This window comes from Zonotrichia leucophrys, chromosome 4 (genome assembly GCF_028769735.1).
Source record: "Zonotrichia leucophrys gambelii isolate GWCS_2022_RI chromosome 4, RI_Zleu_2.0, whole genome shotgun sequence".
Taxonomy (NCBI): Eukaryota; Metazoa; Chordata; class Aves; order Passeriformes; family Passerellidae; genus Zonotrichia; species Zonotrichia leucophrys.
Window position 1 is genome coordinate 63,105,408 of NC_088173.1, and position 26,243 is coordinate 63,131,650.

Below are 26,243 nucleotides of genomic sequence, written 5' to 3' on the forward strand. Positions count from 1 at the left end.
TTTCACAACACTGGGGTTTTGTCACCCAGCACTTCCTGTGGAATTCTACTATGAGAAGTATTCTTTAATTAAATCTTTAAAATGTCACAAATGTTGCATTCTACTGGTGAAATGCAAAAATACCTTCAAGGTTTACAAAATCTTTAGTATTCAGTGAGTGAAGTAATATGACACAGAGAAAGCCTCTAGGCTGATGATTTCTTAGTCTGTTTAGCTTAAAAATGCTGCAAATATTTAATTAAGAGATATTTACAATTTGACTATGAAAGATTTGTCACTTTAAGGTTATCAAGGTGAAACAAAGCAACAGTTAATTCACTCTAGGATATAATCTTTCATATTGTTAGTGCAGGAGAATATCAGATACTTCAGATTTCAGCTGGAAGTTTAAGCGTGGGACTATTTCCATTCACACTGTGGCATTCTTTGAAGGTGGAAAGAGAAATCAAATGTCCATCTGACCGTGCTGTGAAGTCCAGGCTGCACACCATTCTTAAACATGCAAACATTATATATATATATATATATATATATATATATATATCACTCATAAACATGCAAACATTATATATATATATACATATATATTTTTTCATTCCTATAAATATAACAAGGTTTATGGCCTTAACATGGAAGGTGAAATCATTTTCTCTTTCTTCAGGACATGGGGAAAGAGCTGCCCTTCCATGGCTGGCAGGTTGATGGAGGTGATTCTCCCCTCTACTCTGCCCTTATGAGATCCCACAAAGAGTACTGCATCCAGCTCTGGGCCCCCAGCATAAAAAGGACATTGACCTATTGGAGTGAGTCCAGAAGTGGGCCACAAAAATTCTCTCTCCTGTGAAAAAGGCTGAAATATTTGGTGTTTTTCAGCCTGGAGAAGAGAAGTTTCTCAGGAGACCTTACAGCAGCTTTTCAATACATAAAGGAGGGTTATAAGAAAGATGAGAGGCTTTTTACTAAGGCCTCTAGTGACAATATAAGAAATAACAGTTTTAAAATGAAAGAGGGTAGGTCTAGAGTGTATGTTAGAAAGAAATTTTTTATGAATGTGGGGAGGCACTGGAACAGGTTTCCCAGAGATGTTGTGGATTCCACATTCCTGGAAGTGATCAAGGTTCAAGATCAGTTAGGTGGGGCTTTGAGGAGCTTAATATAGTGGATGATGGCAATGTCAAAGGTAGGAGGGTGGGACTAGATGGTCTTTGAATGTCCCTTCCAATCCAAATGGTGCCATGATTCTATGTTTCTTTTTTCTACATCAGTATTTGATTACAATATTTAAAATACTGAGCACCACATTATTACTTTATTTTAATATTTTATACTTTAAATAATTTATTATAATACTATTCCTTGGATAGAATAGCATCAACATTCTATCCTGTGACTTGCAGCATAGACTCTCTCAGTCTCATTTTCTAAAGTATCTGGGTAAGAAACTCATAACTTGAAATTCAATGGTTTCAAAGAGTTGGGACATAAATATTACTAATCCCTGAAATATAGGTAAAAATATGATAAAATAGGGAAAAAGGAGACCTAGTCCATGAAACATTATTCTGGATCAGAGCTGTCTTATTATGATCTAAAAGTTTTTTTGAATGAGACTGCTATTTCTGTTATGTCTATGGTGGGTGGGTGCACTTCTCAAACAAAACATTTGCTAAACACCTAGGTTTCCAAATCTATTATTTATATTCATACCTGAAAAAGAAAAGATTCTGAAATAAACCAGGTAAGAACTATAGATCTTTTGACAGAGGACTTCTATCCAGACAGCTATTTTCTGATCTTTGCTCATCCTGACTGTAGGCTTCACATATCTATTCTGTTCTCAGTCACAAAATTCTCAAGCTTCAAAAAGACTTCTTTGAAGCAAGCCTTTGAGATAGCTAGAATGACTAACTTTGAGGTGGTTATTTGGTCACTGAAGAGAGAAAAGTGGTCACACTCTTTTTCTTATGCCTTCTTTTCCTTTAGTCTGTTAGTATTTCAAAGCTTGAAGTGCTGCTCTTTTTGTAACTTACTGAGTGAAAGATTCATGGCTTTCATTTGAATGATATCATTAGTCATATAAGAGAAAAGTGACTAAGACAAAAAGAGGGAGAGTTTCACAGGGAATAAAAAGTCATTATATCCTAGTCACAAAGTTTTCTAATCTGAAAGAGTACCTACAGTACCCTACAGAAATGCTTGTGAAGTGCTCACCCCAATCAAATCTCCCCATGGTTGTACTTTGAATTCTTTATTTCTAGCTTCTGTTGCATGCATATTTAATCAGACTTCTCAATTCTGTATATGCAAAGGAAATTTTAAATACAATATGCTGTATAGAAGGGAAAAGGACCCATTAACTCACTACCAAAGCCGATGATTAAATTTTCAGAAAATACCTTATCTGAAATGGATTTGATCATAATCGTCTCCTTTTAAAAAGATTCATGATCACCATCTTGTGCCACAAAACAATATATTGAAGCCAGCATCTAGATATTTAATCAATAAAGTCAGTTTTATCTAAATATTTACTAAATATTTTACTCAGTTTTAATAAACATTATTTATCCTATACAGTTTATTCATCATCATTTTTAGCTGGTCTAAAAAGGAAAAAGAAGGATAATACAGGAGGTATAAACTAGACTTTTAATATCAAGGTGATTTTAGAAGAACTATCCACCTTCATCATCAGAGTGGTTTGCAGGCCAGAGTCCTCATGAGGTCTTCATGTGTGTATCCTTGGGAAGTTTTTCTCTAAGGTATTTGAAACAAATTGAAAGGGAAGATGAATAACACTTCTTATCATTCACAGAAACTTGAATATGTCTGATATTCATGGACCACTGTCCATGTTGGTTTCCTCTCTTCAGACTTGCAGTAAAAACTATCTCTTCAGGTTCTGAGAAATCCTTATACCACATATCATCTCCTGTGAAATGCCTTATTTTCTTAAGTGCAATTGGAGAGTGATAGGCCAGTGCTGTTTGTCCTGTTTTTCACAGGTATTTTGCCTTTTAGGTACACACCTATTAAAGATAAGAAGAGACACTTCCACTGTCTTCAGCAGTTTAGAAATTTAATTTGGAGGGGATAGACCCATATCTAATATTTCTCAGACCATGTTGTCACAAATGTAAGGGAAAATTTCCATGAATAAAACTTTCCATGCACATCAGTGAGTCACATATTTTAAATTAAGAAGGTGTTAAGACCCAGAATGTAGAGATGAGTGGATAGAAATGTCTCAGTTTTATGGACAGGGTGATCTACTTTTTATGACCTTCACACATCCAGATTTGAAAACAACATTTAAGTTTCTTGCAGATGATAAATGCTATAGCTACAGAAAAAGGAAGGGGACAAAGGCATGATCTACTTTAGATAAAACAGCCTTTTTAGTAAAAATTTACAAATATTGGACCAATTTCCAGTAATAGTGACTATTTTTATTACTTCATTCACTAACATTCTAAATTAAGACAATTGTCGGTGTTTCAGTTCATTGGCATTCTTCAGCTCTCTACTAAAGAACTTTTCTGCTTAGTTCAGGTTGTCGTGACCCAAGAATTTATTTCATAAGATGACAAGTGTTCATTAACTGGAATGGTTCTTAAATAGAAGAAGGAAGTCTTAGAAATTGTACACTGAACCTTAGTAGATGTAAAATATAATTATTATTGTATTTAATTTATTTAAATTTTTTTTTACTAAACTCCACTGCTATTTAAGGAATAAGTACATTGCTTTGTATCAAACACTCCATATATTTCACGGATCTTTTATATTTTACAGAGGAAGACATTACTAACTGCTCTATCAACTCAGCAGAGCAGACATCTTAGGATTGTTTCCAAACAGGAATATAATAATAGGCTATCCCTAGTTTGTATAATGTCTTTTAGCAAATTATTTCAATTCCTCTCAGGTTTTTGTAATAGTGGAGTAATGATGCTGAAATTTTTGCAAAGAGCTTAGAAGCTCACACGTGCACAGAAGAAAGAGAGGAAATAAATGAAGTATCAAAATGCATTTATGTACAGGAAAATATTTTTGTCTTAGTACTAGGAAAAACTATTTTTATTTGTAGTAAATCAAATCCACCTACTAAAAACATAACTTCAGTCATTCATTACTAGCTAGTACATTATATGGGTGCACTGCTGCATTCCATATGAACCAGCAAGGGTTTACTTTTTAAAATACCCATTATATTGCCCTTCTATATTTCCCTTTAAAAAGTATAAAATTTGAAAGATAACATCCACTTTATGCACATTTTGTCAAGAAAAGTTAAAGGAAAATACTTGTCTTCCCCATATATTTTCTCTTCTTTTGATTTCACAGCAATGAAAAACAAGTATTTCTTCTTTCTGGAGCTATGTAGGAAGCAGAAAATATATAAAGATATTTCAGTAAATTTATTTTAAGTATATATTAAAATTCCCTAAAATACTGATTTCCATTAGTTTAATCCTAACTTATATAACACTCTAATAAATTAAAATTTTTCTATGCAGCATCACACAACCACTTTGAGAAACTTTTTTTGGTTTTAGATTTGATCAACTGAAGAACCTTGTCCTCCTGAAGATGAGCCAATGAAGAACAAAGCCTCAGCATTAATGATAAAACAACTACCTTATACTATCAGAATCAACATTACTGGGAACAATATTTGTCCAACTACCATCACAGGACCAAGATAGCAATTTCCATATGAAATTATTTGCAGTATTATGGATATTGTACCTCCTCTTTCAGTTAAGCAGTCTGCCCTTTTTGAGAAATCCTACGGAATGTAAAAATTTTTTTTTTTTTTTAATGAAGACCATCTGTTTAATATTTATCATAGAATGCTTTATTCAGCATCCATGGAAATCCTTCACTGTCTGTCACTGTTCAAGTCAGCAATTAAGATGCAATTAAGACTTGTAATCCATGGATGTCTACATTCGTAGTCGAAAAAGGGAAGTAAAAAGGTAATTTCAGTAATATTAATGAATATATAAATAGGGCTGATAGATACTGTTTATCATGTGATCCTATTCCCATCTGTTCTAGTTATGCATTTCAGCATCTGTACCATCTATACACCTACTGCTTGTTCTTAACTATGATAATTTAACTGATTATAACTGACATACTTCAAGGTTTGTTATTAAACCTATGCAATTTTCGTATCAAACTGTGGCAAAACTTTTAGTTCTCTATTCATAAGAGTTGCAAGATCTTTACATTATAAAATTTCCTTACTAATATTTTATTAAGTCCTCATGTTTTAGTACACTTATTTTTCCTTTTAACACTATTCTTGTCTCTTTCTTTGATTTTTATTCTACCAAAGTATGACAAATGTACAAGAATACAAGTTAGTTACAGGTTATAGGACTATGGACACAGTATTAGTAGCTCTCATCTATAATTTTAATTTTGTTTAAATTTAAAAGTTATTTTTGCCTTAAAATACCATTAAGCTTGCATAAGAGCCACCTTCTATAGCTTCCAGAATCTTTCTGTGCATTTTTTTACCAGATAATAACTGTTTGATCATGAAGTTACTGCTAGTAGAACTTCACATGTCACAAACATTGGAATATGTCAAAGCCAGTGGGTATTTTCTGCTGATGGCAACCATCACTCGCTGGTATACTTCCAACTGTGTTACAATATTTTTTTTTCACTGTAAATTATTAAAATAAAAGTCAGCAGTGAGACCTTTCCAAAGGAAAATATATGTTTTTAATCTGTCACCTTTCTGGTTCCTATCTGCGTTTAAGAATCCCATGGTTAAGTTGTTGTAGTCAAGGGGTCAGTCTTAAAAACATTCCAAAAATTGGTGATTGAATATGCAATTGTGATTAAAAAACAGGCTTATTTTTGATACTTTTTGTTTTTAATGGTGTCATGTGGCACATGAAATAGTTTATTGGGTGTGTTGCATATGTAGAAGGGTATTGATAACAGGCCTAGCAGACAGCTCAGGATCCCACAAGCACTTTTGCACTTAAATATCTCAGTTAGCTTATATGAGACTAATCAGTTGTACAAAGTAATTCACATACAGAACTCTTTATTTACAGGAATACACTCTACATTTAAATGTATGAACAAATTCTTCTCTTGTATGACCACTAATGCTTAAATGTCTCAGGAATTCTTATCTGGATTGCTTTTTTAAGCACTTATTGAAGAATGCAGTTCAGAAGCATATATATTCTTAAATTAACTGACTTTTTAATCAAGAACAAATGGCATGTATGTCTCTTGTGACAGCAAAAATGTTCAACTTCATGAATTAGGAGTTTCAGTCACTTTTTTTCACTATTATGAAAGGGGTGACTTTGCCAGTTTAAGTTCTATCATAAAAACTGTGTATACCTTTACTGTGTTACTTCAAAGCTGAAGATATGATACTCCTTTCGATGAATTGTGGTAATGCAATCAATGAAATCCCCAAAATATCTTATCAAGTTTTATGGAAATAATTCTTATTTTGTTCAAATTATTTTATTTTACTCCTATTAAGAGATCTGAAATTTAAAATTGTAGAGAAAATCTCAGCCAAAATTTTAAGCATAGCTATAACAAAATTTAGAAATAATTCCACAAGCATTCAGCAATTCCATGAATTTCAAACATATAGTTCAAAAACAGAACAATGCAATTCCTTCCCTCAGCTTTATCTCCTTTCAGACAAATTGCAATGTATTCCTATTGTGCAAGCTGCAGTGATTATGCTTCATACCATTATTAACTCTGTTAGAGATCTGCATGATAGATTAGAGAATGGTGATACTTAAATTTTGCAGTATCCTTGTGTTGTACTCTAATCTATTATTGTAATTTGTAAAGGATTTCAAAATAATTTTGCTATTGCATTGGACTATGTATTAAACTTTAAAATTAACTGTTTATGTAACAAAAAACCATAAATAGCCAGAAAGCCTTGGCCAACTAAACCTTTCTTGATAAGGATCTGTAAAGTATCTATGCAGCTTTGATAGCAAAACAAGTCTTATTCCATTACACACTGGGTCAGCAGATATACTCCCTCCCTTTTATTTCTCCCAACATTTCTGAAGCTTGAAGAATATACATAGTGTTCCTACCTGCATTCCTAGTGCTTCCAAAGACAAAAAAAGTATATCTTGAAAATCATTTGCATCTGTTGATCTATCTACATGAAATTCATATTTAGGAATTTTTCTTTATAGCTAATTACTTCTGATGATTTTTAATATCCACATTCCATATACATTTCATTTCTCTTTAAATTTCTAGGGTGGGTGGGGGATGAAGGGAGAAACCATTGAGAATTATTGACTAAAATATTAGGATGAATTTAAAACATAGATTGATTTATAAAAATTGATAACTATTAAAATCAGTCATCTTGAATATATGTTTCTCAAATATTTTGCATTGTGCAGTAAATTCTTTTCTCTAGTAAAGATTTTAAAACAGATCTCTGAGGACAGACTTCTAAGTGAGTACGCAGGTTACAGCCAATCTAAAATGTATTTTGATCTTGAATAGAGAATGGGATATCTTACTGAGACGTGTTCAGCACTTCTGAGACTTGTACTCTTCAGTTGCTCTCTGTAAGAGCACCTCTGAGAAATGAAGCTCTTAAAATTTAAGCAGTTATCATTATAGTGTATCAGCTTTTTAGGATGATAGTATTTCATGAATGCCATTTTTGTAGGTGTTTGGCCAGATGTTGCTCTTTCTTTCATGTGACTCTGCTGATTTAAATACAAAAGTCATCTATTCCCCCACTTGATGCAACTGGGGAAAAAGAATAAATTGTTGCTAAGTTCTCATAGTCTGGAGTTCAGCATCCTCTGCTCTGAAGGGAGTTTCAATTTCAACCCAGCAAAAAATAATTAGAAAAAAATATTGTTGCCATTTGAACAATAGAATGTCAAAATCTGCTATATTAACATTATTCTAAAATATTCAACCCTGAAGCAGTTCTAGCAAACTTTGAATATGCTGAATAGGAGATGTAACAGAGACCAGGTGGGCTTCCAGCAGCAGGAGGCAATATAGGAGAAAAACAATCAGAAACTTAAAACGTATAGTTTAGGATATTTTCTACAGAGAATTTTTTACAACTCTCTGAAGTCAGCACCTGCAATTTTCTCCTCTTCAGCATTTACTGAAACTTTTGCAGAGCTAGTAAAGGTAATTATTTTATTTGAAATTTTTCCACAGTCTCTCATGCTCTTGCTGTTATCAGTTCTGCCACTCAGCTCTCCTGCTAAGGAGTCTTGTTTATTAGGCAGAAAGAAAGATAGCACCTCTAAAATTACACCTAAGAACACCCTTACTATGGTACAGTATTTTGTATATTTATTTCTTTGGGGATTTTAAGTGAGTTCTCTCCAGAATTATTAATTATTATATATTGAGAGCTGTGAATATTTTTAATGTGTTTTTCACAACATAGACATTATGGAAAATGAAGACAGGCATGTCAGTGAGGTGTTATAGGCTGATAGAAGGTATATGTATATAGTGAATTCATAACATTTTCTCCACTTGTATAAAAGAAGGAAACTGAAGCTGCAGTAGATGTTTGAAGATCTTTTCTTGGTGGTGAAAAAAAAAATATCAACATCTACCATGTAGAAATATAGCACATGAAAGAAAGGAATAATCCTAATTATGGCTTTAGAATTCTTACAATGTAATAATCCAGAGATGTAAGGATAGAGTAACAATTTCTGAGACAATAATCCATATTTTTGAGTAAAATGCCCCTTTTTCAAAGAAAAGAAGTACATTCTTGAATCTTTTCAAGTCTATCTGGGCAATATACTGGGAAGCATCCAATATTGAAGGGCAAAGAAAAAGAACTTTTCTAATTCTACTGTGTTCCTTTGTGAATAAAGATTCAGGTTAAGCACCTCCAAATGTTTGCAATTCTGTAAAAGTGACAGAAATTCTGCACTCCTTCAAAAAATGTAGCACTTTCATTCTACATTCTTTCAAAAATAATTGGTATCCAGTTTTCAATGCATTTCACTCACTGCACATCCAGCCCTTATTTCTGCTGCTTTTCTATGAGGATGTTATGGAAGTCAGTGTCAAAGACCTTCCCTAAATCTGGGTAGTCAGAATCCAGTGCTCTCTACAAGTCAGGGCACTTCCTCATAGAATCATCTAGGTGGGTCATCAAGGTAATCAAGTCCAGCCTACCATGGCCAAGTCCACAAACAGGCTGTGTCCCTGAGTGGAACACTCCTGCATATTGTGAAGACCTCTGGGGATGGTGTTTCAACCACTCCCCTAGACTGCCTGTTTCAATGACTGACCACATTTTCAGTGACAAAGTTTTCCTAATCTGTAATCTGAACCTCTCCTTGGTGCAACTCAAGGTCATTTCATCCTCTCACTTGTCACATGGAAGATATAAATGCCTACCTCTCTACCACATCCTCTCAGTTGTAGAGAGTGATAAGGTCTCCCCTGAGCCTCCTTTTCTCCAGGCTAAACAACCCCAGCTCCCTCAGACACTCATAAGATTTGTGCTCCAGACCCTTCCCCAGCTCCATTGCCCTTCTCTGAATTTGCTTCATTCCCTCAAAGTCTTTTGTAGTGGGAAGCCCACAGTGGACACAGGATTGAGGTGCAGCCTCCCCTGTGCCGAGGACAGGGGGACAATCACTGCCCTGGTCCTGCTGGCCACACTGTTGTTGGCACAGGCCAGGATGCCATTGGCCTTGGTCTCCTGGGCACATGTCTCATGTTCAGCCAGATGTTCACCAGCAGCCACAGCTCATTTCCTCTGGGCAGCTTTCCAGCCACTCTTCCCCAGTCTGTAGGACAGCATGGGACTGCTGTGATTCAAGAGGAGGATACAGCACCTTGGTCTTTTGGGCCTCATGGAATAAACCTCAGGCTGGTGATCCAGCCTGTGCAGAACCCTCTGCAGATCCTTCCTACTGTCAAGCAGATGAACACTCCTGCCCAGCTTGATATGATCAAGGTAACTAGTTGGTCAAGCATAGCTTGATGATAGCTTGAGTTGCTTTATGAACTCATGTTGATTACTTCTTAAGATTTTCTTGTCCTTCATGTGCCTGGAAATTAGGATTCGATCCATGACCTTCTGAGGGATCAAGTGAGGCTCACCAGTCTGCATTTCCCTGGATTCTTGTATTGCTGAAATCTGAGCTTTGCTCTTTTTATTGCAAAATGGTGCATTCATATCAAAACCAGAAAAGCGATTATCACCTTTTATAAATCTAAACTTATAATAAAAACTTTCTTTGATAGGGCACCTTCACATTTTCTTCTATTATGAAGAATGAATTATGGATACAAACTAAGAGCTCTGTCACACCCCAATTACCTCATTTCCAGCCGACTACTCATGACTGCATCTGTGACTGAATTAGAAAATATCTTGCAGGTTAATGAGATCTCGGTTAAGCACACTGAAGCTGGACAAGGGAAACCCTTTTTTTTTTCCATATTTAATAAAAATACATTTTACAAGTAAAAAAGCAGCAATGGGCATTGTTTTCTAGATGCTCTGTGAATTTTAAAACAATTAATGAATTTCCTATTTCAAACTCATGGTATCAGTGATTCAAATTCTGTCTTCAGGAGGAAAAATGCAGTCTTCCCTTCCTTTCAGAGGAATTGTAATGACAGAATGGTACAACAATTGAAAAGAAGTATAAAAAAATCCCTGTAAGTACCATTTATAAATGCTCGGCATGCACTGACATATAAAAAATGCTTTCCTTTGAAATAGAACAGTGTAATTTTATCTGGGAACACTAATATTAAAAAGGCATAGGAAGAAGACTGAATTAACTTTTTATAATTAATCTAGGAAAAGTTCTCTTGGTTTCTTTTCCAGAGGGACAAAAAATGGAAAAAAAAAAAAATCATAGAACACCAAGATATGCATGTGAAAATTTCAAGAAATTTCATTTCTAAGTACTGAACAAATTAAGAGCATGGCATTCCCAAAGTAAAAAAGAAAAAAAAAAAAGAATGGAAATATGTATATTAAGGAATCCCTTTTTCCTTTTTCAATTCAGATGACATCTTTCTACTCTGATATCAGATTGATAAATAGTACAACCATAGAATCATAAGTTGTCTAGGTTGAAAGGAAACTTTAAGGTCAGATAGTCTAATTCTCACAATGATCACAGACATCTCCAACTGCATCAGCGTGCTCTAAGCCCGGTCCAATCTGACCTTGAATGTTTCCAGAGATAGGACATCTGCAACCTCTCTGAGCAGACTGTTCCTATGTCTTCCCACCCTCATCATAAAACTTTTTCCTCATACTTAGTGTGAATTGACTCTTTAGTTTGAAACCTCAACTGCTTATTCTATTTCTACAAGCCCTATTAAAAAATTTGTTCCCATCTTTCTTTTAAGCCAGCTCTAGGTACTGATACAGTCTCCCTGTAGATTTCTCTTCTCCAGGCAGAAAAATCCCAGATTGCTGAGACTCTCCTTGAAGAAGAAGTGCTTCATCACTCATCATTTTTGTGGCACTCTGGCCTCTCCAACATTTTGTGTTATTTTTGTGCTGAGGACACCACATCTGGGCACAGTACTGCGCATGGGGTCTGGGCAAAGGACCAGAATCACCTCTCTCGACCTTTTTCTGCAGCCCATGATGTGGTTGCTATCCATACTGCAAGTGCACGTTGCCAATTCATGTCTGGCTTTTCCTATACCAGGATCTCCAAATGCCTCTTGGCAGGGCTGCTCTCAATCTGTTCAACTCCCCACCCCAGGTGCAGCACCTTGCTCTTCACTTTGTTGAACTACATAAGATTTCCATGTGTCCGCTTCTTGAGCTTGTCTGGGTCCCTCTGGGTGGCATCCATCCTTCAGGTGTGTCAACTGCACGACTCAGCTTGGTGTCATAAGCATAGGTGAGAATGAACAAAGTATTGTCATTACTTAACCAAATACCTGATGACTAAGGAGCTCAACATGTGACATATTACAATGCCTGATTTATGGACGGGTTTTACCACAAGTGAGTTTGCCTATGCCAGAATAGATGTTGCCCTTACAGATGAAAAGAAAAATAAATTTTCATAAATTCTAAAACACAATTACAGTGACTCAGTCCTATTCCATCTAAAGTTACACAAGCACTCATATTCTTATGTTACTCTGGTATCTGGCTAAAATACAAAACATCTCTTTGTATCATCATGGTTCCTAAGCACAATAAAATACACATTGTCTCAAGGATTAAAGAGAAGAGTACACATTTTCATTTGAATATGTCAGTGCAAAATGACAAATAAAGGCATTTTATCTAGCAAAATTTAAATTTCATCTTCCACATGGAGAATTTCATATCAAAATTCTTTGTCTAAAGACTAATATTAGAATACTTCCACGATTATATGCTTCTTAGAATGAAGCAAGCTAGTGAATGAAAATAAGATAAAATATAAGAAGAATAAAAAATCATAAGCTCTGACCCATTTGGAAAATTCAAATACTGTTTTGTTTTTTCAAAGAAATATTTGGCATTATGGAGTTGCCTGGAAAAAACAGTAGAAATTTCATTAAAACTCCACAACTTGCAAAAGCGTTTTTCACAATGAGCATTCAAGTTTTATTGCAATCAAGAAATGTTGTTTCACTGTGGCCCTGGAAACTAGCCAGCAGATAACCTGACTTTCAGCATCAAAGATTAAGTCATGGCTCCTCATATACTGACCCTTGTGCATCACCATTCACTCACATTTACCATTTGCTTCCTCCTGGTATTATTTCATGATCAACATCAAATACAATTTTCATCAAGGGCACATCTATGTTCTCATTAATCACATTTATCAGTAGTCAGTGATCTGATTGCAAGTCTTGCAGACATGAGTGCAGATTCCAGAACCTTCAAAACACATACAATTAAGCCCTCATGCAATTTTACTACAAAACTACTCCACAGCAATCTATACCTGAGACACATCCACTACATCTACATAAAATAATTATATCCTTCAGTAAATATTCTGTCTTCTAATTCATATATTGATTTCCCTAAAACTGCATAAATGTATACAAAAATTGTTTATGGGCATTAACTCTACACATGAGGATCAGTTGTGATCAGTTTCTGGTACAATGTAAAAGAATTTAGCTGATCTAGTTTGGTAAAGCAAAAGACTATGCTTGAGCCACAAACAACCTAAAAAGGTTCTGTTATTAGGAACTTAGAGACAATATTTTAATTTTAAATGAAAAATCATTAGGCCAAAATATTCCTGGATGTTGAGAACATTTTCACATGTTTGTATATTTGACTCACATTGAAATTAAAGTGTCTCATTTCAACAGCCTTGCTTCTTAAAGAGACATTTTTGGGTTTTTTTAACAGATATCTGAGCAGTCAAAGTGCTATTGTTAATTAAACAAACATCACAACTACATAAAGCATCTCAAATATGACAAAAGTTAACCTTTACAATTCATTAACCCTGTTTTTTTTTTCTGTAATATTTTCAAAAGCCTCAAAGGAGATAGCCATCAAGAGGTACAACGCTAATTTTGAGGTTAAACATTAGATATCTTAATACTGTTTTTGTGCCATTTTAGACATCTGTGGAAATGAAACCACAGAAAACAAAAAAAGTGAGCAATAGTTTCTTTTCCTTTGTAGAGTAAGGTTCAAAGAATAATGTCAATTATTAACAATTAATAATCTCAAGGTTTGTGTTTATCATCTAAAGATAAGGTAGGCACTTTCATAAGTACATCAGCAATGTTTCCCAGATCAAAATTTTTATTTTGTATTCTCACAAGAAGTAATACATAATAAGAAAGAAAAAACTCCAACCCATAAATAACTGTAAGTATAGAGCTTTTTCTATAAGGTAACTTGACAACATTTATATTGTTTCCTATTCCTTCAGCAGGAGACAATGGAAAGGGAAAAATGTTAGCTTTGTTTAAACTATAAGCATAAACTATACCAGCTGGTGCACTCCATTGGGAAAAGAAATGTGGGTCAGCACATTGCATCATCAGCACTTCTTCAGCAAATCCACCTGCTTGAGTAAACAGACAATATGGGATCCCAGAGTAGCAAAGTACATTATTAAACAGGTAACTTCCTACATTTTTGACCTTCTTAGCATTTTATTTCACATAATATTAGCCTTTTTTTTCATAAAAGTATTTCATTTGTAACTATCTTCAGTGAGTTGATAGGATCTTTAATGACAGTAAAAAGGCAAAAAGTAACTTTGCTAATATGACTGTAGTGCAGGAAAAAAAATCAACAGTGTATGAAGTTTATTTATCTAGATGTTACTCATAAAAAATAATTGACAACTATTTTATTGTCGGAAACCGAGTCTTAAACATGGATGTTGGAAATTTAGTTAGTTATTTTTCACAGTATCTTTTGCTACATCTAGAGTTTAGCTTACTGTATAGACACAAACACCTTAGGTATGACCCATATTTACATGCTGTAAATAATTATGTATTTAGTTTTCCTTCTCTGCCTTGGAAGATGTTTAATTCCAGGGGAATCAATTCTTCTTCATCTGAAAGGACAGGCCTACTAAAAACAGAGAACCACACCAAAATGAAATAAGAACCCCCAAACTAAAACACATACAGTCACAATAATTGAAAGCAGATGGGATAAACTAAATACAGCATAAGCATAAATAAAGACTGAAAGACCTCATGAAAATCTGAAAGTCAAAGCTTGTCTCTTTGGAATAAGCTGCTGCGGGTTGGCCTTCAATGAAAGCTCTTGATGTTTAGAAGGGTAGTTCAAGATCTACGTCTTGTGAATTAATCAGCATATTCATATTTTGGAAAGGTTATAAAAGACATAATGTTGGCTGAACATTAATTTCTGCAAAAAAGTCACTCTTTCTTCACGGGAAATGAACTGTTTCATATTGAAACAAAATGTATTTTAAATGAACAATTTAGAAGCTATTTAAAATATTCCAGCAGTATTTCTGTTCCATTATTCTTGTAATTTCTTTTTTGCATTTGAATTTGCATGTCTAAAATCCATGTTGGTTGATGCTGTAAATATTCAACAGAAAAAATATAGTAAAGAATATTCTTCTTTTATACTAAAATATACAATTTTTTTGCTAAATGAAAAATATTAACTGTCAGTGTTCCAAAGGTAATTCAAAAGCGTAGCCTCTTAGATTCTCTTGCTTAACACATATATATATACATACACATATATATATGTATATATATATATATATATATATAAAATAAATAGACTTTATGCTATTTTTTCTGAAGAACTACTGCCCTAGATTATGCACTGAAATTCATCATATGCAAAGATTGTTGGACTTTTTGAATGCAAAGCATCAACAAGGAAACTTATATTAGAACTGACAGAAAAATTCAAAGAAATATTGAATTTAAGTGGGTTTTCCATTACTGAGAATGGCCATCCATGTATTAGAAGTGAGAAATAGAAAACTGAGCTACAAGTCCGTTAGAAACTGTGAGGATAAAGCAAAACTGTATTTAAAGACAGCATGAACTGAGAGGAGCCAATCTTCATACTATCATGTTTAGTTGGTGTGTCTCTATCTTCGGAGAAATAGAATAGCAGGAATGGGGGAGGTATTTATAAAGACAAACTCTACAGTCAGCTGGATTTTAAATGTTGGAAGAGTGTGATTAGATTCCTATAGGGTTCTACTGAGTAGGCTTAACAAGCAAATGCCTTCAACATTTCTTCATACATCATGCTCTCCAGCACTACAGTTATCAGCAACCATTTCAAAAATCCACTCAAGCTTTTGCACTTTTTGCTTAAAATGGGAGAACCAAAGCCTGATACAATATACAAGATAAAAACCTGATACATTTGATATGTAATTTATGACTGTAGAGTAGAGTAGAGTAGAGTAGGGATGGTAACATCCTCTGATCTGTTTGCTCTACTCCTGCAGATGCAGCTCAGAACAGGGTTATATTTTTTTGCTGCAATGGTTCACTCCCAACTGATGTTTTTGTATGATCTATATGTAACAAAACTAAGTGAAATGTCTCCCCTGCCAATAGATGAGCTTCTGGCAAATAAAGTGATGGTTTTAAAATGGTGTTGCTTAATTTCATCACTGAGGGAATACAATTCAAACATCTATAATCCTACTTTGGAGACTAGAAATCACCTTTAATTGTTTAATCACTCTCCCTTCTCATCTCTGGCAAAGCAGACATAACATGTAGAAAACACTTGCTCTAACCAATGTACATGTGCAGAGAAAATTTCTTATTTTTCTGCCACTAGTATGCATCTGCAAAGTATTGCTTAAGGCATCAAGAAATGGAAAAGCTTTGTTTGGAACTGAGATCAGCAGAGCAAAACCTGTGGAGAAAAACACCACATTTTCTTCTGAAATATTTTATAACAGTTAGGTAAAGAATTCCTTATAAAAAAAATTGTTAGCATTATTACCCATTCTTGTTAGCAAATAATAATTTAACTATTCATATTTTTATTTATACAAAAATTATTAATCTATGGGTATATTTTAGCAAACTGTAGCTCAGCCCTAAACTTTTTACAGGAAGGTTTGCTTACCTGTCAATTATTTGTCACCTATTCAGTGTAACAGATAAATTGTATCACAATGCATTTCATTTGGCCTCCTGATGGGAGAAGTTAAGCATTTTAAATAATTTGTATTATTTACTGCTGCATATTTCCATCATCTGATGTGTGTGAGATTGCCCCACATATCTCTTTAAATATATGACAATTTTGGTTTAGTCAATCTTTCATATACAGAAGTGTCCATACATGAGCTGAATTTGTTTAAAATCTTCAGCTGCACTCTTGCACGATGTTAATTTGGGATGATGTTTCTTGCTAGATTCTGCTTGAGCTACATTTCAGTCCTCGCTTGTGCCATTTACTTTTCTGATCTGGATCCTGCTATCGTGATGTCAGACCTGTCTCATCACTGTGGGCTTGTCTGGTGGCGTGGACTCTTTGATAAACCAGAATTCCTGCAGCAGATGAGCCCTTCTTGCTTGGATTCCGTGGCTACACAGCTTGCAGTGATTCTGGGGCTGCCCTGCCAGTCTTGTTGCTGCCCTCAGCTCCTAACTCACCTTCTCAGGGGAGAAGCCCCTTCCTGAAGCTCTCTGAAGTTTGCAGTGAATATTTACCTTTGTTGTACTTTACCAGGAATATATTTACAAGGGTCCAATTTTGGGGGTTTTGGGGATGTTTTTGGGGTTTTTTCCTGTATGACGGTTTTGATTTGCTTGCCTTTTTTTTTTTTTTTCTTTTTTTGTGGTAATGATTTTTATTTGGGGTTTTCTAGTGGGTTTTAGTTGGATTGATTTTGTGGGTTGTTGGAGATTTTTTAACATAGCTTTTCAAACGTCAATATTTCAAAGACAAAATACACTTCTGAAAAAAAGAGTTCAGGCTATGATCTTGCTTGTTCTATGATTCTTCCACTTCTTAAGGCTATCTATATTTTTTCAGCTAGAAAACAGTCTCCCCCTTGTCAAAATATCATAGAGGTTGATGAGTTATGCTTTGATGAATCTTTTGTTTTTAGGGCATTCTTGATGATTATGTAACGAATGAATATTCTAGAGATAGAAGGGTATTCTGATTCAGTCCTTTTAAGAGCATAAAACCCACATTATTCAATTATAATTTTGGGCAATAATTTTTAATCTGAAATGCTACTGTTCCATATTATTTCACTGTCCTTCACCAGTCTTATTTGAATTATTTTGCAACTGTTCTCTAGATGAAATTCCATGTACTACATTTAATGTCAGACAGATTACATGCCTACCCCTTTGTTATCAATTTAGTTACTCATAAAAATTAATCAAGATTGCTTTTAATCCCTGCCTAAACATTTTATGACAGAATACTTTCTCCAAAGAGTGGATTGCTGTTTTTATTTTTAAAAAAATAGAGAATAATTTGGAAAGTAATATATGCGTTCCTGTGGTTTGGTGGCTTCCTTATCTCCAAATCAGAGAGACATGGATTTTATTATTAATTATTGAATAAGGAGTTGGCTGGCTGGATGCAGCCAGGGAGTTGTGGTCAATGGCTCCATGACTGGATGGAGGGCAGTTACAAGTGTTCCTCTGAACACTGTCCTGGCACCATTGCTCTTTAATGTCTTTGTCAGTGACACAGACGTTGACATCAAGTGCACCCTCAGCAAGTTTGCAGATGACACAAGCTGAGCAGTGCAGTAGATACAAAAGAATGGATATCATCCCCCATTCAGGGGGGCCTGAACAAACTTGAGAAGTGAGTCCATGAGAATCTCATGAAGTTCAACAAGTGCAAGGTGCTGCACCCCGCTCAGGGCCACTCCAGAAATGAGCAAAGACTCGGAGAAGAGCTAACAGAGAGCAGCCATGTGGAAAAGGAGTTGGGAGTTCTTGCAAATGAAGAGTTGGATGTGAGCCAGCAGCGTGTGCTTCCAGCCCAGATAGGGAGCAGCATCCTGGGTTGCATCAAGGGACAGGTGCCAGCAGGTCAAGGGTGGTGATTCTGTCCCTCTCTCTGTTGTCATGAGATCCCACCTGGAATACTGAAATACCCCCAAATCTGGGGTCCTCAAGACCGGACATAGACCTGTTAGAGCAGGTCCAGAGGAGAACCACAAACATGATCAGAGGGCTGGAGCAGCTCTCCTATGAATACAGGCAGAGAGAACTTGGGTTGTTCAGCCTGGAGAAGACCTCAGAGAGATCTTGTTGTGGCCTCTCAGTACTTAAAGGGGGCTTACAAAAGAGAGAGAACAACTGATTTTTGTGATGACTTAGGGAATTTCTGACTTTGAATATAAGCAATACTAAAGAAACATCAGAGCTGAATTGATTGGAATACCTACAAAACAAGACAAATATTCTGTGTCAAAAGAGTCTATTGGTGACAGAGAGTAAAATTCAGTATTCGTTTTACTTTTTTCATCTAAAGTCTGTAGCAGAAAATGATGTTTTGATGTATTCTGGCTGACATATTACCAAAATCCATCCCTTTTCTCAATTCTGTCAGCCTCCTACTCTCCAATGCAGTACAACATAAGTGTGATGGGCATGAAGAAGAATAAAAAAAAGAAATATATATATACATGAAAAAGAAAACTTTTTTTCTTCCTCCTATTGAAACCATTTCACCTTCAAGTTCATACATTCTGCCTGTTTATTTGTCTCTTCCCATGTGCGTCTCTTCCTGATTTTTATGAAATCTTGTTGGGGGTTGAAGGAAGGCAGCTCTGTCATGGCTGAATTTTCTTTTGAAATGTAGAGCTGGTGACATTGTCAGTAGAATTTCTGATGTTTAGCCATCCTGTGTATAAGACTGCAGCAGTTCTGTTCTCAAGAAAGCATGGCAAATGGGATATTCTTCTATTTCTCCTGAAGTAGCTTGGTTTAGCAGAGTAGAAATCTGCCACTGCAACCAAATGCCAAGCAACACTTGGCTGTTCTTTGTTAACTCAAAGCTTTTCCCGGAATAGCAAGCACAAACAATCCATCCATATTATGCAGGTGTTTTGTGTCCAAAGTCTTGTAATAAAGGCCTTCCAGATTTCAAAGACTACTCCCAAAGTCTGTAAAATTCTAGTCATCCATATGCTTTTACAGTTAGGAAATGCAGATAGGACACCAGCTCTGCATTTTCTTTCATCCCTCTCCCTAAGAAAAGGGAGCAGAACAAAGAGCATAACCAGATCTTTCAGCCCTAGAGTGATTTGCAACCTAAATCAGTAACAGGAACTTTGTGATTATTCACTTCATCGTGGTGTCTACCCATGCTGTCTATGTGAACATACATTGAATTCAATTGAGAGAGCTCCCTTGCTGGTTTGATTTCAATTTTAGTTACAGTGAACATCATAACATATTCAGGTTTGCAGCATTGATTTGACCTTGATTATTTTCTCAAGGTGAAACACTTTGTTTTTTTGTTTGGTTGGTTTTGGTTTTTGGGTTTTAATGCACTAGGTTCCATACAGAATTTCTATTGGGAATACTACTCAATGAGCATATCTTCTGAATAATTTATCCTATTTCTACTGTTTTATTATATTTCACTACCCTATAGCAAACTTTTCCTTATTAAAATAAACAAAGAAACCAAAGCAAAGTAAGCAAACAAACAAAACCACAGATACTTTTACCTTTTTTTTTAACAAAAGTCTAACCCCCAGAACTGGCATGATTTATAAATCAGAGTTCTAAAAATTCTAAATTCTAAAAATTCTGTCATAATTCTGATGTCTAGTAAGATGGTTTTCTTTGTATATCTCTACAGTGCAGAAAAAACGAAAAGGAGATCAGGTTGATCTTGGAAAAGTACTTAAAATATGAAAAGAAAAAATCTGAACAGCAGAAAAACATGAAGGAACTATTATACAGGGTTTTCCCAGTTTCATTAACTTGAAATTTATTAGAATCACACAAGATATTCTTGTTTTTCAGTACTTATGAAATCTGTAGTGTTCATTCCTTCCTTAATGTCAGAATTATGTATGTCAGAAAGAATATTTTCCTGGTGCAAACAGAGTACAAGCATTTATTAATCTGCTAAAATATTGATCTTATTGAGAATCTGCTTCTTATTAAACTTCAGTTCCATACATATAAAAAATTAAACTATACTTATTAATAATAAATTGTTGTTTATGTTTAAAAAGTACAGAGCTGAATGAAATAAAGATGCATTCATAAAAATAAGCATAGGAAACCATTTTCTTAAAACCTTTTAATAAGACGACATGTTCAATGTGATCTTTAATTCTTCCATATCTAAATCTGGTTTTATTTTTCCTACCAAACAAAGGCAATCATCCTAATCATGATCACTATAATGTCAAGATTCAATATACTCAGAAGGTGTTTGTCCAGTGGATTAAGTATTTTTGCATGCCTATATTTCTGACCAAAGGAAAGAAATCACATTTATGGCATTACTAAAAGTAAACCAGCAACCCTCCCTGAAAATACACTTCTGTGCTTTTGTCTCTGAAGCTTAAAAGCATAAAAAGCTCCCAAAGCCCCACAGATCCAAATTATGCATAGATTCACCTGATAATATATAAATATTGAACCAAAACTGCTATTGTGGAAAATGATAACATGTCAAAAAGAATCATGTTCCCTGATTATAAGACATAGCTGAGAACCTCTGAGGTAAAAATGATCAAAGAAATAATACTGCCTAATAGAGTTGCAGTAACATCAAATACTGAAGACACTAAAATCCTTGCCAAAATATGCACTTGCAAAAAACTTTTAGAAAAGTTAGCCTTGTAAATGGCAGAATATTAATGCAATATTGCATGTTCCTTTTCAATAGGGTTTCATTTTAAAATATTGCATTTTAAAGGTAGGAGTTTGATTAGTAATTTTTGAATACCCTTTCCTTTCTGGATTGTCTAATATATGCTATAATTTTCCTAGAGGTTTTTGAGCTATATCTAGATCAAACTCTGGATAAGATGGTCTGTCCTCAAACCTGACCCTTCTTAGAGCAGCAGGTTGGACTAGAGACCTGCTGAGGTCCCTTCCAACCCAAATTACCCTGTGATCATTTTGGTAGAATTTTAGGTTAGAATTTTACCTATTTTATCTCAGGGACCTAGAAGGTTCCCAGACTCATTTTGCCTTTTCTATGATCACCATAACCTGTCAAAGCAATTACTTGGATCCCTGTGAATTTCAGACTTGATCTCTTTCCCTGTGCCCTTCACTTCTCCTGCCCTCTGTTTTTCTCCTCCTAGAGTGAGTGATTCAATGCTCAAGAAACAGATACTGACGAATTTGCTTTATAAATAACACAGCAAAACTCAACAACAGACGATAAAATAAACGAAATCCCCACATGTGACAGTAATGTAAAGGAAGCTCCTTGCTGTACAGACCAACAGCTCAGTTTTGTGATAATGTTATACTGGTAGTCTTGTCCTTACCCTCTTGGGCAAACTGCCAAATTCTGCCGTGGTGATAGACAATAAAAGTGGCAAAAACTGAAGCTGTTCAACATAATTCTTCTTGCAGCATTCTGTCACTTTGGATGTAAGCACAAGCCTCTACAAGAGGCAGGCTAGAGGGGCAGGTTGGTTTGTTCTTTTTTTCTTTCATCTTACACAAAGTGATGGGAAAAAAATGAACACAGGCATTACCACATTCTTCTTAAAAAGGATGTGTATAAAATATGTTCTCAGGCTTTTGATCTTTCTCATGTGGACAGTTTGTACTCATCTAGATTAAATAAATAATAACATAATTCCAAATGCTGTATAAAGGAAAGGTCTTCTTACCTCTTGAAAACACTTTTTATGTCTCTCTGGATGCTACATTTAAAGATATTAACTACAAACAAGTTATTGAATTAATCTAGGGCTCTTGCATTCAGAGTATAAAAAATAAATTACCTGGTATATATTTTTAAGGGGTTTTTCAATAGACTTCATAATATGTTCAGAAATAATTTGACTTCAATGTGTTATATATCAGAATATAATTGTATTTTTAATATATTTGTAACTTGGATTCCCTTCAATAGTACCAGTTGCCTAACTTTCTAATTAAATGTAAATGTGGTTTTAGGGATTTTTTCATCTACCAAGCTGGAATGTAATAAGATCTAGCAAGGGCATAGTGTTTTGTAAAAAAATTCTACTTCATTTCCTAATAACAATTATGATAAAAAAATATCCATTTTTAAGATACACTCTTTTTCATGTTATACTTATCACTAAAATGAACTAAAGAAACTGTGATCACTGTCTCATAAATGTTTATTAGAGTATGATTAAACATTACATATGTTTATTAGTTTATTATATGTTAAAAAATATATTTTCACTGTCTGAAATGTTTATTCAAATTGGAATAATCTAGATAAGAAAAGGCATATACAAACGCTGAACACTATCATTAATTCAACAAATTTTCCTGAAGATTAATATTTGTTCTGCTTAAATATTTGATATTTAATTAATCTCAATTGAAGTACATAACTCTGAGCAGAAGGGTCTGTAAATGATGGAGTAAGTGGACCTACAATTTTAGGCAGTGATCCATGCAATCTACATCAAATATCTACTTTATGATAAGTGGATTCATGCTTAGTGATATTTTTCTTTCCCCTACTGTAGCACTAGTTTACCAGATTAGATGAAATAAAACAAGAGATATATAGTTATTAAAATTAGTAATTTAATTTATGCAAAGTAAATTTCAAAGACTGAACATGAGATTAGGCAGTTAGGACTATGACCATATAAGTTTATTTTTTTGAGGCTCCAGAATGGTTCTGACAAAATATTGAAAAATGCTAAGTGCTATATTGTTGTAAGGACTTTCAAATCTTTCTCCTTTCAAACCTAATGGAAAAGAAAAAAAAAGAAAAAACAGACAAATTTCTTCTCTTCCTCTCCAGATTATTAGTTTCCTCTAGAATCAAAACCCAATTTTCTTAACTGTTCTGAGTGTATGGTTTTCCATACTGCTTTACTACCATAGCCAACTCCAAGCATCTTTTGTAACTGTGTTGCACAAATGTGTCATGCATTTAAAGTTCATGAAAAACAGATGCCAAAAATGCTTCCAAGAGAAATTCAACCTCAATTCACATAGTTAAGCCTGCATGATATCTGCTGCTTGTTTGCTCTCCTTGGTTGTTAGTTTTATGAGAATACCAGTATTAGAAAGTCCATTTACATCTTTCTAATTTTGATTACAGTGAGACTTCCTGGCTTTGAAACCTGCTTGATTTTCTCTTGAGCAGAAGCTGTTGGGCTTTGATAATACATTCTACTCCTAGGAAAGGAAATAAGGGGTAGTATCTTTAAAGGAAATTAGTTCTGCTGCTTAATTGATAGTTATTACAATTACATAACTTAATGGAAAAAATGTACTGTATCAAGTCTTATATGTTCCAGCTTGGCAGCTTCCTGTGAATGCCACCTGCATATTAATTATGGCACAGTGCTCACCTTGGTTTAATATTCTGCTTCTTTTGCAGAAAATGAAAGAGAGGAACTGAATTTGAGAGCAGTTGTAAGTTATTCAGAACAAAAGTAAGAAACTTGCTCTAGACCTGGCAGGGCTATATTAACTAATGACAAGAGTGAGAAAACTGTAAAAGAACAGATTAGCAAATCCCTTGTTGCAGACTACTTCATCAAAATCAAGGTAAGTTCTCAGGCAGTTTTTTCAAGGAGAATTCAAGGAGGGAGAGAAAGAAAGAGAATCAAGATATAGGTAGTAGGTGCATTCAAGCAAGACAGTTTCTGGGGTTTGGGGGATTTTTAGCTTTCTCCTTGTGGAAGCATTGTGGCAGCTGATTTGCCTCTGCAGATGTTTAGCAGTCACAAGAAATCACATTATTTTCAAGAAGAGAGAAGAGAGCTTTCACAGAAGAAGGAATTTAGAGGTGGAGGAAATGTGTTTGTGAACAAAAAGGGTTCAGGAGTCCAAAGGGAAATTAGTTTGAAATCACAAATAACAGTGATGAGATTTCAGACCCTGAAGAAAGCATTCTGAATGTTGCCAAATTCATTCGAAAAAGGTACAGCATCCACACTGGGATTTTTTACCTTAGTAATTACAAGCTACTGAAAAAATCCAGGGATACTGTGGCATAGACATTTGAAGTAAAGTGGCACACTGACAGCCTAGTATCCTGTTAAAAAAGGAGACGTAGCTTTTTAGAAAAGTGTTTCTCTGTGACCTTTCCAACTTTCAACTTTGCAGACACCAGCCTGTGAAAACATGCAGTGCTATTTTTGCATGTATAAGAACTGGGACTGTAACACTTCTGCTCTCTGACAACCTCATTGCTTCTTTCTTTTACTGAAAATTATCAGTCTTTCAGTAGTTTTCCAATTCAAAATATATTTACTTTGGAGAATTAGCCTTTGGATCCTAATCTTGAAAATACTTCTGCATATTTTGTTATTTAGAATCTGTGGAGGACTCTAAGGTACCCACAGGTATGTCAAAAAATAAATATATATATTTCCATATATGCAAGATGTGAATGTAAATTCCCTTTCTGACAGATGTTTATTTACTAGTGTGCTATCTTTATTTCTACAGGAAATTTACTTCCTACAATAATCATGTAGAAAAAAATGACACTGCAAATACCACCCTTGCAAAGGCTGGAAGAGGGGAAGGGAAGGGAAGGGAAGGGAAGGGAAGGGAAGGGAAGGGAAGGGAAGGGAAGGGAAGGGAAGGGAAGGGAAGGGAAGGGAAGGGAAGGGAAGGGAAGGGAAGGGAAGGGAAGGGAAGGGAAGGGAAGGGAAGGGAAGGGAAGGGAAGGGAAGGGAAGGGAAGGGAAGGGAAGGGAAGGGAAGGGAAGGGAAGGGAAGGGAAGGGAAGGGAAGGGAAGGGAAGGGAAGGGAAGGGAAGGGAAGGGAAGGGAAGGGAAGGGAAGGGAAGGGCACACTTCTGTTTTCCCACTGGATTTAATAATGTTTGTCTGTTTTCCCACTGGATTTAATAATGTTTGCATAACAATGATAATCACTAAACATGTGATTTTGAAATGTCCTCATCTAAAAATTAATCTGTACTTTTTACATCACTTTTCATTTCAGCTAGATCTTTTATTTAGTTTCATAAGTCCTGCTTCATGGCATATGGAAAGCTACATAATTTAAAGTTGAACTTTTCCTTCTTTCCTTTCTATTATTTCTTTAGGAAGAAAGAAATCTCATATAGTCATGTTGTCAAAAAACTTTGATACATATTCTACAGCATTCATGTAGAATAAATGATCCACTTAACACACCAGGCTTCCAAAGTCTGTAATGGAGCAGATGTGTCAAAGAAAACTTTCAATGTCTCTTTGAGAAAGAGAAGAATATTATAATTATTTTAGCATTTAACATCTGAAACAAATCACAAACAAATAAAAAATAGTAAGAGGGAAGACTTTTACACTGTAAGTTGTAGGTATAAAGGAAACTGGTTAAAAATAGTTCTTTGCAGTTGCATTGTTTTGCTGTTCCTATTCATTACTCTATGTAACTTCTAAATGACAGAATGCACCTGAACTAAATTATGTTTCTCATATTTAAAACTATATTTTTATATTTTTCCTTTTCAATACAAAGTCTTATATATGTCATAATGTTTTTGTTTCATAAAAATAAATAATATTCTGTATAAGATTTAGGAATGTCTGGGGTCTAACAAAGTTGGAAATGCTCTATTTTTCAAATAATTAT